Here is a 12,406-nt window from a genome sequence, read left to right on the forward strand (position 1 = left end):
TTGAAATGGAACAGTGATTATTATTATTATTATTATTTACCAGATCTACTTTATAGGTTTCCTGATACAGGATTAATAGCCCCCCCCCCCCCCCTTCACACAATCAGAAAATAGTATTTCTTGGCTCTGGGAGATAAAAACATACTTTCCAAACCCGGCTGGCCAGAGATTGAAATACATTTTCCATACACAGAGGAACAAGGTATGTTCATGTGTCTATTTTTGTTACATATCATGGTCATATCATGACCAGTTCCATTTATGCTATCTTTGCAAAGAACTTCTATGGCTAAAACAGATGTTGTGTGGTGTAGTCTATGTGATATGCAGGACTATCTCAGTATACCCACTTAAAATAGACAAGAATACGTATTAACATTTGGGGTTGATCACAGTATACCTACTACAGCTAACTAGACTACACCACTGTGCGGGCCTCTTATTTTTAATTCCCAATACAGTACGTTGTTCTCAAAGGTCAGGAGTGGGTTAATTATCGTCCGCAGCTGCATGCCGCTCCTCTGCAGTCCCATGTGGCCTTCGATTGCTGCATCTCCCGAGGTTACAGTAGGAGTCTCCGAGTCTATAAATGTCCTACAATCCCGTTGGTGATATTGAGCTCAGGGAAAGCTTTATCACACAAGCATTCATCAATTCCTGGGGCTGACGGCCTCAACTGATATTGAATGGATCTCTGAACAGCAAGGACACGGAGAAGACACTGCCAGGAGAACACCTCCAAGTAGAAGTGTCTCTGACTAAAGACTCTATGCCGAGGAGGGGTTCCTGGAACAGGCTGGTGAGGAATATCCGCTTTGTGTCAGGCGCAACTCTGCAGGTGTTTTCAAAGGACTGTAGGACCATCATGCCAAACAAAGCTATCAAAGAAACACCAGTCTTGGCCTCAGACGCTGCCCATATCTGACACTGGCCTCTGGTTTCCCTCACTGTGGTATCCTGCACTACAGTGTGGTGCTTAGACATACTGTACAGTATTGGCTACCCCCTTAGTGCTAAATGGGTACCCAGTACATAAAAAATTGAGGAAAAGGGTCATTTTTACATTGTGCTATTTTAACACATTTCAAAGAGAAGCATAACTACATTGGGGATTAGTGTGAGATCCAGATATCTCTACATGCCTTCCGTACATCAACAGCCTACTGGCTTTGGTTTCCAACCATTAACCTTTTGGGAACGTTGAACAAGAGGAAGATGGCTGTGACGAGCTATGGTGATTGTGGTGTCCATAACGAAAAGAGGAAGTAAAACACAGGGGGCACGTCTAAGTGGCTACTAAAACAGATGAAAAAAGGCTTCATGCTGCAACGTTACATGGTGCAATACTTGGCGTTCTGGGAACACATTGGCAATGTCAGCGGCCCAGTCTCCATATTGTAAGACAGTGTAGCATCAAAAACCTTTATTTTATGTAAAACAATAACTACACTGTGTTGCTTTAAAGCTGTGTACACATTTCCCACACAATTTGCTTGTCGTCTTTCACTTGAAAAGTTACAATCATTTAAACTGTGTCACACAACGGTTTTCCTCTTGACACTGAATTGCATTAGCACTGATGGTCTCTTGACGTTAGTCACCTACAGTCTGAAGGGGGGTTTAGGGTTATATTGCACACGTTTTACACAGCACAAAGTACACTAGTACATCACAGTAATTTAGACTTAAAACCAGGTTACACAAACACACATAGCCGGAGTGCATGGCTGACATACAGTGTGACACTGAGTAACTTGCAATCATTAGCGGCGCTACCACAGCATTCGGTGTGAAATGAGTTAAAGTGTGTGGGTGGGGTGTTACATGATGGATTACCCCCCTGCCCCCAGTGGTCCCTGGCCCCACGCCTCCAGATATATGACATTTACACGAAAGGCCACAGTCATTTACACAGGCCGAGTGCTAGCCAAGCCTCTGGAGTTCCAACTCCATGTTTGCACAGCGTTGGACTGTGTTTGCAGCTTATCTGTCTGGTAGACAAGAATTCTTTCGGATCATGAGCATATTGTAAAAACTTTATCGTTTTTGTGAATTGAATCACTTCATTTCTGGATGTTAATAATTAATGTGAAGGACCACTCAGTATAAATATTCAGATGTTAATTTCCATTTCTTGTTGAGTAGTTTACAGTTTAAATGTCTGAAAACGGGCCATTGTAGAACAGGTCTTTGTGTGTTTGTAGATACACTGCTAAGTACATTCCAACACACTAGCTGAGTTTCCATCCAACTTAATGCACATTTGGACCATTTGAATAAGACATCCTGACTGGAGACTGAATGTGCATTCAATGGACCTTTCCACTTTTGAGCGGTTGTTCCTGCCCCCTTACTGTTGCTAAGGTCCTACAAGCTTTTGCTTATTACCAAATATGGGGGGCGGTGGTAGTGTAGTGGTTAAGGAACTGGGCTAGCGTGCAGTAGCCTGAAAGTTGTCGGTTCAATTCCCGGCTTCCACCGTTGTGCCCTTGAGCAAGGCACTTAACCCCAAGTTGCTCCGGGGACAATGTAATCCCTTGTAGTATAGTTGACATATGTAAGTCGCTTTGGCTAAAAATGCGTCAGCCAAATACAAGGATACAAGGATACAAGGAAGTTTATTGTCACATGCATATAGTTACTGGAAGTAAGAAATGCAGTGAAATTATGTCTGGTGTCAGCCTATTTGTGCATTAATGGGGGGGGGGGGTAAAAAGTGCAGTAGAAGAGGGGTTTAGTAGATTAAGTGTATTTAGTAGTAGTACATTACATTACATTACATTTGTACTACATTTAGTAGTACAAATGTAATGTAATGTAATGTAAAATAATCTTGAAACTATGCAACCTCTTTGTACATGAACTGCCCAATACTGTATATAGCTGTTTATATCAGAGCCATGTCTTCAGGCCCCCAGTGAAATGTATTGCAATTCCAGTAACGTTCAAGGACGGATTATGAAAAATTTGAAAAATAACCCCTTAAATTATGACTTCTGGCGAAGAAAGAAATGGACAGATTGAGATTTACAAATGTTTTTTGCCCAGCTGGTATCTGAGAAAACTTTTTAGAAAAGACAGGCTATATGGACCCAACCAATTAACTCTTCTTGGGAGGGGAAAACAACCCATGCGGAGGCTGCGGGATGTGAACATGTGTAGCCAACTTAGAGAAGAGAGCCAACTAAGAGAAGATAGATTAACGTGGCAAATGTTAATATTTTTCCCTCGACCGGCCCAAAAGTGAAGCGGCCCACCGGGAATTCTCCCGATTCTTCCGATTACCCACTCCGGGCCTGGTGATAAGCGTCAGGGAGGATGGATGGTAGAAAGAGGCCATGAGGGACTGGAAAGGCCAGGTAAAAAAGACGAAAAGTATTGGAGGAAAATGCTGCCAAGTGTGCCAAGCTTCCAGATTTTTTTTGAAGAGGACAGAATAAGTGGCAACTGGTAAATTAGCCATGATTATAGCGCCGTAGCCTAATTATTGGGCTAATACTGGACGTTGTAGCGTTGTCAACCTATTCGCAAGCAACATATTAAATTAATTTAAAAATTAGCCTTTTTGTATCATCCAATATGGCGATTCATAGACTTTGCAAATATTATGCAAATATTGATAACAAAACTCAAGCTTGATCTGTGTATGCAGTAGCCTAGGCCTAAAAACAAAAGTAGCCTCTGAGCAGCAGATCAGCCAGTCCCCCGCTGAAAATGATGAGCCTGAAATTAGCTATGACTAGGGCTGGGCGATAAAACGATAGCGATATGTATCGCAATAAACATGTAATCGATATCAATAAAAAATACGTTCGATATAACATTCGATAATTAAAAGCAACACACACCTCCTGCCTTACGTTGTCCATAAATAAATAGGCTAAATATATCTTGCATTGTAGCTAGTATGTGCAACTCTACCAGAGTAGGTGATAGAAGTAGGCCTACCTCAACACAGACTCTCAATGAGTCCTTGCCCTGTGCACTCTCTCTCTCTCTCTTTCCCTCTCAACAGGCGCATCCTTCCTCAGCATGTCCAAACATTCACAATCGTGCAAGACAACTGACTAAATTGCTATTAAATCCGGTTAGCATCATTAGCACGCTGCACAAATTTGTTAAAAACTGTTGCATTCAAATTGACTGCTAAGTTCTAATCATCTCAATCCAGATGCAAATGGAAAAGTATTTTCCAAGACTCAAACGGGCCTATCCCAAGGAGAAAAAGTATTCATTTGAAACTTAAACACACGTGGGGAAACTGAACAGTCTAACCAGACTATGATAAACTAGCAAATTAAGCTACTTTGTTTACAATATTTCCAGGCTTCAACCAGTGCTGCTTTTCATTCAGACGTGTTTTTCATGATTGTGTTGACATTTCTTTTCCCTGTTTGCTTTGATTGATAACTAAGGTGATTAAAATCAGAGGAAGGTTAAGTTTAAAATAAAAGTGTTTAAATTGAACTTTTTTTCCCTTCTGGTCCTTATCTGAAATATATTTTTAAAAAATCAATAATTATCGATATCGACTGATATGAAACACTTATATCGTGATACAGTTTTCAGCCATATCGCCCAGCCCTAGCTATGACTACAGGGACAAGTAGAAAGGATAATAGAGTTAACCATATGAATTAAAATTATTTTATATAAGAAAGAACAGTAGGCTATATGACAGCAGTAGGCTACATGATCAACCTATATGCCTTGTTTGCTCAGAAGTGGGTGTAGTAAAGAAGCAAATCACCAAACAACAACATGATAGCTGACCCATGCAGAAAAAACATGTAAACAATAGTTCAATATGCCTCTTAGTGGAATTGTGGGATACATTTCAAATGCTTTATTTCTTCCTTCCTGTTTTTGTTAACTTATCAACTTATCCTTGTGGAATAGTGGAATATTGGTAGCCTATAATAAAAACTACAGGATAGTAAGAGCTGAAATGTTGCCTTATTCATCCAATTTCCACCACCACTAAAAAAGTGGGCCGTTCTTGGGCCTGAAACTCCCGGGCTGAAAAGTGGCCCCACTCCGGCCCTGGCTTAACTTAATCTGCCGTAGGTTGTCAGCTTAGCTAAGCATTGCCCACCTGCAACTGATATCTACACACCACCATTTGTTTGTGGGACAAAAGAAGGAGCTTTAGAAAAAATGGACAATTTGATTGGTTTTTAGATTATTATGATTGACAGACTGGAAAGGCTAATCTTCTAATGTGCATAGCAATTTGATTTGCTAGGGGAAGGTGAATTAACTCTTGATTCACATAAGCATGATTAAAGTCAATATATTCACATTTGTTGCATTTCTACCTGCATGTTTCCATAAACGTTCACCTTACATTTTGACCCCACAGCTGATCAGAACTCTTCCCTAGATTAGAAGAATGTTCATAGCACCGTGAGTGGAAACACAACTACTATAATTCATTCTCCATACGTCCTCTGCAAGTTATGCTAGAATTGTTTTTGCGTGGTTAACTTTAGTTTTAGGCTATGTGTGTGGTGGAGCAACGGTAACATTACCGTCTGACAGTTGGTCAACACAGGTGCAATTTTGAGATCTACTTTTGGTCAACACAGGTGCAGTTGGTCAACACAGGTGCAATTTTCAAATCTGCTGCTGGGCAACACAGGTACAGTTGGTCAACACAGGTGCAATTGGTCAACACAGGTGCAGTTGGTCAACACAGGTGTAGTTGTCAAATCGGCTGTTGGCGAGTCTGTGTCGATTTGGATAAAAACGTCCACCAAATACCAGTAAACAAACATTAGTTTTATGTCAGTAATTGTGTGTTGTGTATATTCCATGGTGTTTGGAGATATACTGTACAGTATTTGCCCTATAAAAATACATTGTGATTGTTAGTTTGTATTATCTTTAGGTGAGCGATGCCTTGTTTGTTTAAACTCAGTTACCTCAGGTGTAGTTATAATAAAATGACATGTCGTATGAGCTCATGAGTATTCCCAGCATGCTGCAGAGGCCTGCGCATGCCTTCCCTCCCACCCCACACCGAGAGGGAAGGAAATTAAATGAAATGGGTGTATTATTGAAATGATCCTCTCTGGGGAGAAAGAGAGAGAGAGAGAGAGCAGGAGGGAAAGCGGCACATGCGATTTCATGTAATCCCCCCCCCCCACACACACACACACACACACACATCACACACACATCCACACACACCCTGGTCCCTTTCCTCCTTGTCATTTCCCTGTCCCCCTTTATGAAGGTAAGCATTCCTAAAAGGGCTCTAATTTCCTCTCTCTAATCTGTTGCTTCTCCCTGAGCCACCAGCGCAGATTGATTCCTCCCTCGCAATCAATGTGCCATTGTCCCTGCCTCAGCTCACCGTAACACTGATAATAACCAGCCATGCCTATATTTAGCAAGGAAATGCCTGCTTTTGTTTTTTTCCTCTCATACCCTTACACCTCCCCCCCACACACACACACACTCACACACACTATGCCACGTGCGAACAACGGGGAAGCTGATTAAACCAGCAGATTGGCCCGGCGTGGCGATTTCACAGTGGCACAGCAGGATGGCAGCGAATGCCTGCCGCCGCCGTGACGCAAGTGCCCGGGATGACTGGCGTCCAGCCGACCGCACAGCGGCGCCTTAATGGAGAATGACACAGGCGGACCTGATGGTCCTGCTGGCATGGGGGACAGAGATGAGTTCATTTCAATGTGTTACTGATGTAAATAAAATCACTGCAGTTCATTTTTGTTCATTTGGATGCTTTTTATCCTGCTTTTTATCCTGCACCAACAACATTTGCGTGTGTGCTCTCTGTGGGTTTCAAACCCATGGTCCACCTTGGTGTTGGTGTTTTGCCCTGCCAGGTTCACAACAGGAGCAGTGTCACTGACAGGAATTTATCAAAATTCTTTAAAATACAGGCCTTTTGGAAGAAAGAGTGGAAATGGCAGAGGAGAGAATGGTGTCTTTAGCTTACTGTTACTTTAGAGCCCACGACTCTCAGTGGCATCTGGTGCCGGCTCGGATTAGGGCCCGATCTGGCCCACAGTCCATCTCTGTGTGGTCCGTGTGGTTCGTTTAATGGTCCCCTACAGCTGTTGGCATCTCGCTCGCTGGCTGCTATCGATCCCTGCTGTCGGCAGATATGAGAGCCACTGACATTTCGGCCGGTGAGCCTCTCATTCGGCCATAAGTGTGTTATGGTAATTTGTGGTTTGTCTCTGATCGCGACTAATCTTGTTTTGGCGGCGACCTTCTCATTGCCCCGAGCATTCAGGATGAGTGTGGTGTTTTTTATTTGTACTCTGTGTGTCTGTGTACTGGGAGGGGGAGAGAGGTCATTTGCATTCAGAATTCAGCACAGACCTGGTTCAGCTACCTGCATGGTCCAGAGATGATGACCATTTGCTAGCTGTATATTTTTGGGTTTGTGACATATGTAGGTCGGCAGGACACTACAGTAGGTGCGTCATAATAACAAGGGGTCCAGTATGGAGAGGCTGAAAGTGCATGTGTGTGTGTGTGTGCATGTGTGTGTGTGTGCGTGTGTGTGTGTTTGTGTGTGTGTGTGTGTGTGCATGGGTGTGTGCTTGTGTGTGCATGTGGATGTGTGTGTGTGGGAATGCATGTGTGTGTGTGTGTGCGAGGGATTTGGCAGGTGGGCCCTCAAACCCTCAAATCCAGTGTCGGTGCAACGGGGAAAATTACTCACCGTGGGGCAACATATTGAGTATAGTTGTGTAGAAATACTTTTTGGGACAAGAATTGCTAGTATCTTGGTCACCTCTGGCTATTTTCACATCCAGTCAAAATAGCTCCCATATTGATACCAGGGGCGTCATTAGACCTAGAACTGCACTGGGGCACAAGCCCCTCTAGGGGGGTCCGGGGGCATGCTCCCCTGTAAGAACATGTTGTTTAACGTTTAAATGCAGCATAGACTTGCTTATTTTTATCTATGGATGAAAATATTTGTGCTGCAGCCTAAACTATTTTGCACTTCAGAATTTTAACCATGCATACACAGGTGGAATAGTTATGATGATATTGCAATAAGTTCACAACTACAAAGTATATTTGCAGAGTTTCACAGTTCAGAAATGGTCAAAAATAATGTACATTTCATCACTCCATGAAATAATGCAGAAGTGGTCACCTGTGTTCAGGTAGTTTATCTGAGATAAGTTAGTTATCTTGGTCATTGTAATGGCCATCTATACATGCTATATCTTCCTTTTTCTTGACAGTCTGAGCTACCGATATCTGGGAAAGTGTGATAATATTTGCATATGTTTTATGTTAGCATATATTTGCATCTCATGCTTTTTTTCCCTTCATATTTTTTGCATTAATGTCACTAGGCAATATAAGAACCATGATGGTAGGATACTATATGGCTAAACAATTTACAAAAATGTACTGACATAACTTGGCAACTAATATCATTGGAAAGCTTAGATTCCGCTCGTTCATGTGATGTGCTGTGAGCAGTGGTGTAGTCTGTATACTGCGATGTAGTAGTTAGCTGTAGTGGGCATACTGTGATGTAGTAGTTAGCTGTAGTGGGTATACTGTGATGTGATGTTGTGCATATCTTGTTCCCATTCTTATATAACATGCATTGTCCCTGTCATATTACTGTGTGCATTCTTCTGTGTGTGGTTGTGGTTGGGTGTGTGTGGTTGTGTGTGTGTGTGTGTGTGTGTGTGTGTGTGTGTGTGTGTGTGTGTGTGTGTGTGTGTATCTTCTCGTCCCTCTCTGTATCTTCTGGCCCTATTTTCACACCAGCTGATGCCTGTCTGTGTGGGAGAGGATGCAGTCATGAGAGCAGCCCTCTGCCCCTGGCCCCCAGAGCATCATGGGTAAATTAATTAGCTGTGTAAGGACGAGATATCATGCCACCAGCATGCATGCAAATGCACACTGAAACACTGAGATGCACACACACACACACACACGAACACACACACACACACAATCAGACTAGCAAAGAGAAACTACTTATATTTGATGATGAGAGGGGGAAAGAAACAGAGGCAGAAGGAATGGGGAGGGAGAGAGAGGGAGAGGAAGATGGAGAGGGAGAGGCACTAGGAGATGTGGTGCATGAATATGTTTCCACTACACTCCCAATTAAGGGCTGGCATGTCATGCGTCATGACGAGGGACGCCATGCTGCGTGGTTAGTGAGCTATCGCCCCCACCATCCCACCCCATGAAGGAGAGAGAGAGAGAGAGTGAAAGAGAGATATTGAGGGAAGGAATGGAGCTCATTCCTCCTTTCTCCCAGTAAGCCCATTCAAGAAGGGACCTCAGGAGACACCTGAGAGGTACTGAGCTGTATTTACACTCTACCATCCATACCTATATCCTTTTCTCTCTCGCTCCATACCTCTCTTATTTTCTCTCTCTCCCTCCTTCCCTCTCATTCTCTCACTCTCGTTCTCATTCTGTCTCATCCAGTTACTTCTCTCATTCTCTCCCTGCTCTCTCCATCCTCTCTAACTCTCTCCCCACTTTCAACATCCTTCTCTCTCTCTCTCTCTCTCTCTCTCTCTCTCTCTCTCTCTCTCTCTCTCTCTCTTAGCTAGGTAAGGGGTTTGCTATGGCGCCTCGAGCTTTTAATCCTTTCGTCATTCGGAGCCATGGATTGACAGTCTGCAAGTGACCTCACGTGGGGACCGTGGGGGAGAGCGAAAACAGTGGGGGAGACTTGGGGAACGTGGACGTGTAAACGGGGTCAAGCGTGAGAGATGGATCGTGTCTAGAGGTCACTCACTGGGGATCGGTGGGTGGGGGTTGGGGGGGGGTATGGGGGTGAGATTTCAATCTCAGGGCTGTCGTAATTCACACATCTCATGCATGCCACCTCCGCACGCGTCCTTCTCGTCTCGGCGAGCTCAACCGGGCCCACGGCGGCGTAGATGAGAAACACAAGAAACGTTTTAGTCCTGACCTGAGCTGCATTCAGTGCGAGGGATTACGGAGCTGTGCGTACCTCTCCGAGCCGAGCGAGCGTTAAGCCTCTGGGAGGATTGCGATGTGGAGTGAGTCGACTACGTGAGAGAGAGAGAACGAGAGAGAGAAACCGTCTCCTGTCCTCACCGCCTTGATGAGAAAGTATTCCTCACACCTGCATTGTGCATCCGCTACTGCTGGAGACACTAGTTCTAGAATAGACCCTTTCAACAATAAAAACAAAAACAATGCTTGAACGTTCTATTTGGTTCCCAATCTACTTCCTCTGCATTAAGATAACATATGGAATGTTTAAGCAATATAGCACGAGTGAGAGTGGGGTTGGTCATGGATATTCCCACGGGTGTTGTTCGGCCGTAGCCACGAGGCCGGAGGCCGAGTGGCGCAGGCAACAACAGCCGTGGGAATATCCATGACCAATCCCATGATCATGAGTGCTATATTGCTTTTATACAACAATTCTATCACAAACTAAATAATCTGAAAACACCCCATTATTGTTAAAAAACGTTCATTTCGACATCGTTCTTACGCATCAAAAAATAGTTCCCTTTTCAATAGACAGCGTCTTGGTTGCTAGGTAACCAACATTCCAGACCCCTCGTTACGGGTCTTTGTGGTTTACATGTCTTCTTGAAAGAAATGTGGAAATCACATTCATATCTAGGTTTGCTGCATGCATGTTACAAGGACACTGGGCCATGTCATGTAAGGGACATGGTACTGCAAAAAAACGGAAACATAGTCTACATTGCAGAACCACTCAACTTTATTAATGCATAGTGAATAAATGTTACACTACTGTGCACAGCCTGACGTGACGATGCTAGCACGTTAGCAGCGGTTAGCTAATTATGCTAACGTTAGTTCTCTACAAGTCTCCTCCAAGTGACAATCATATTATACACAATGCTGGCAATGCTGAGAACAATTAGCATCCTCGTTTATCTTACTTACATTGAGTTGACTGTGTGGCTTACTCCACAGATGTGGTGAAGCACTGTTTCGTTATGGTTTGCTAAGGAGTAACCCATTGCTTGAAATAGTGGAGAGCTGGGTGTCAAATCTTCGCATTGTATCGCGGAGTGATTTATTATTAGCTGTGCTGAGTCTGAGTTGAAATGTCCAGGGATATTCCAACTCATGGAACGTCTCTCGGCCAATCAGAAACAAATAAATAGTTCCATAGAACCCAATTGTTGTATAATAAAACAAAAGCCTTGTGGGGCCAACTATGATGCTGATAATGGAACTCTCTTGAAAGGGTCTATAACTGATGTGATATAGTGCTTGTCAGTTTTCAATGAGAGTATTCTATACGAAATTACTCCTCTTCTAAAGACTTTATTCCTTTTCTTTTTTTTAATTTCTTTTCTAACTTCACAGTTTTCCAACAAATGTTCTTGAATTTGCACAATAGCATCAGGGTAGGTAATTAAAATTGCAATTGCAGAGGGGAAATGCTAATGGTGTGTAGATTGTTTGACTGTGTGAATGCGGTACCTGGTGATGAAGTGTGTTTGGTCTCTGGGTGGCCGGGGCGACGGGGCTCAGGGGCCATGCTAATTAGCAGCAGCCTCACCGGGGTAGAGCAGGCATGGGGACAGGGGGGCACGGGGGCATATTTAATGGGTCATTATGGGTCAGAACTGGCTTGGCAAAATGCCAAGCGTACACTTGTCACTGGGGCAACTCTAACATATCTGTAGTCTGACATTCTAGTCAAACATAGTCAAAGGTGTGTGTGTAAGTGTGTATGTGCGGCGTGCGTGCGTGCGTTTGTGCATGCATGTTTGTGTGTGTGTGTGTCAAAGCCCTATTATATTTGGTATTTAACCAAAATGATTGTGTGTGTGCATGCATTATTTTTTCTCTGTATGTGCTTATTTGCATAATGTACTATACAATAATCATTATGTGTGGAGTAAATTGATTGGCTTCTGTGTGTGTGTGTGTGTGTGTGTGTGTGTGTGTGTGTGTGTGTGTGTGTGTCTGTGTGTGTGTGTGTCTGTGTGTTATAACAATGCCATTGTCATTACATATGAAGAGCACATGCACATGCACACATGCACATTTGTGTGTGTGTGTGACTCAGCATGTGGCTATGTCATGTTTATATCAGTGTGTGTGTTTTGTGCTTATTTACGTGTGTATATGTTTACTAGTTCGCCCGTCGGCATGCTTGCTATGCTGAGCGTATAAGCTAAGCGCGTGTTTAGTATGGTGGCTGGCCGTGGTCCTGGAATGCCTGAAGCGGAGATCGCGATAGAGCGATGGCCGCTTGCACCGCCCTGTGTAAGGAGGATGAGTAACTGGGCTATCATGGAAATGGAGGAGGGATAATTTTGCGAGCGCCGCAGTGTGTGACGTATGGATAAGGAGGCCGGCTTAAATATCCTGGCGGCGGAAGACAGGTGAGTTAATTGCTGTCAAT

Source organism: Alosa sapidissima, chromosome 20 (assembly GCF_018492685.1).
Source record: "Alosa sapidissima isolate fAloSap1 chromosome 20, fAloSap1.pri, whole genome shotgun sequence".
NCBI classification, from domain to species: domain Eukaryota; kingdom Metazoa; phylum Chordata; class Actinopteri; order Clupeiformes; family Clupeidae; genus Alosa; species Alosa sapidissima.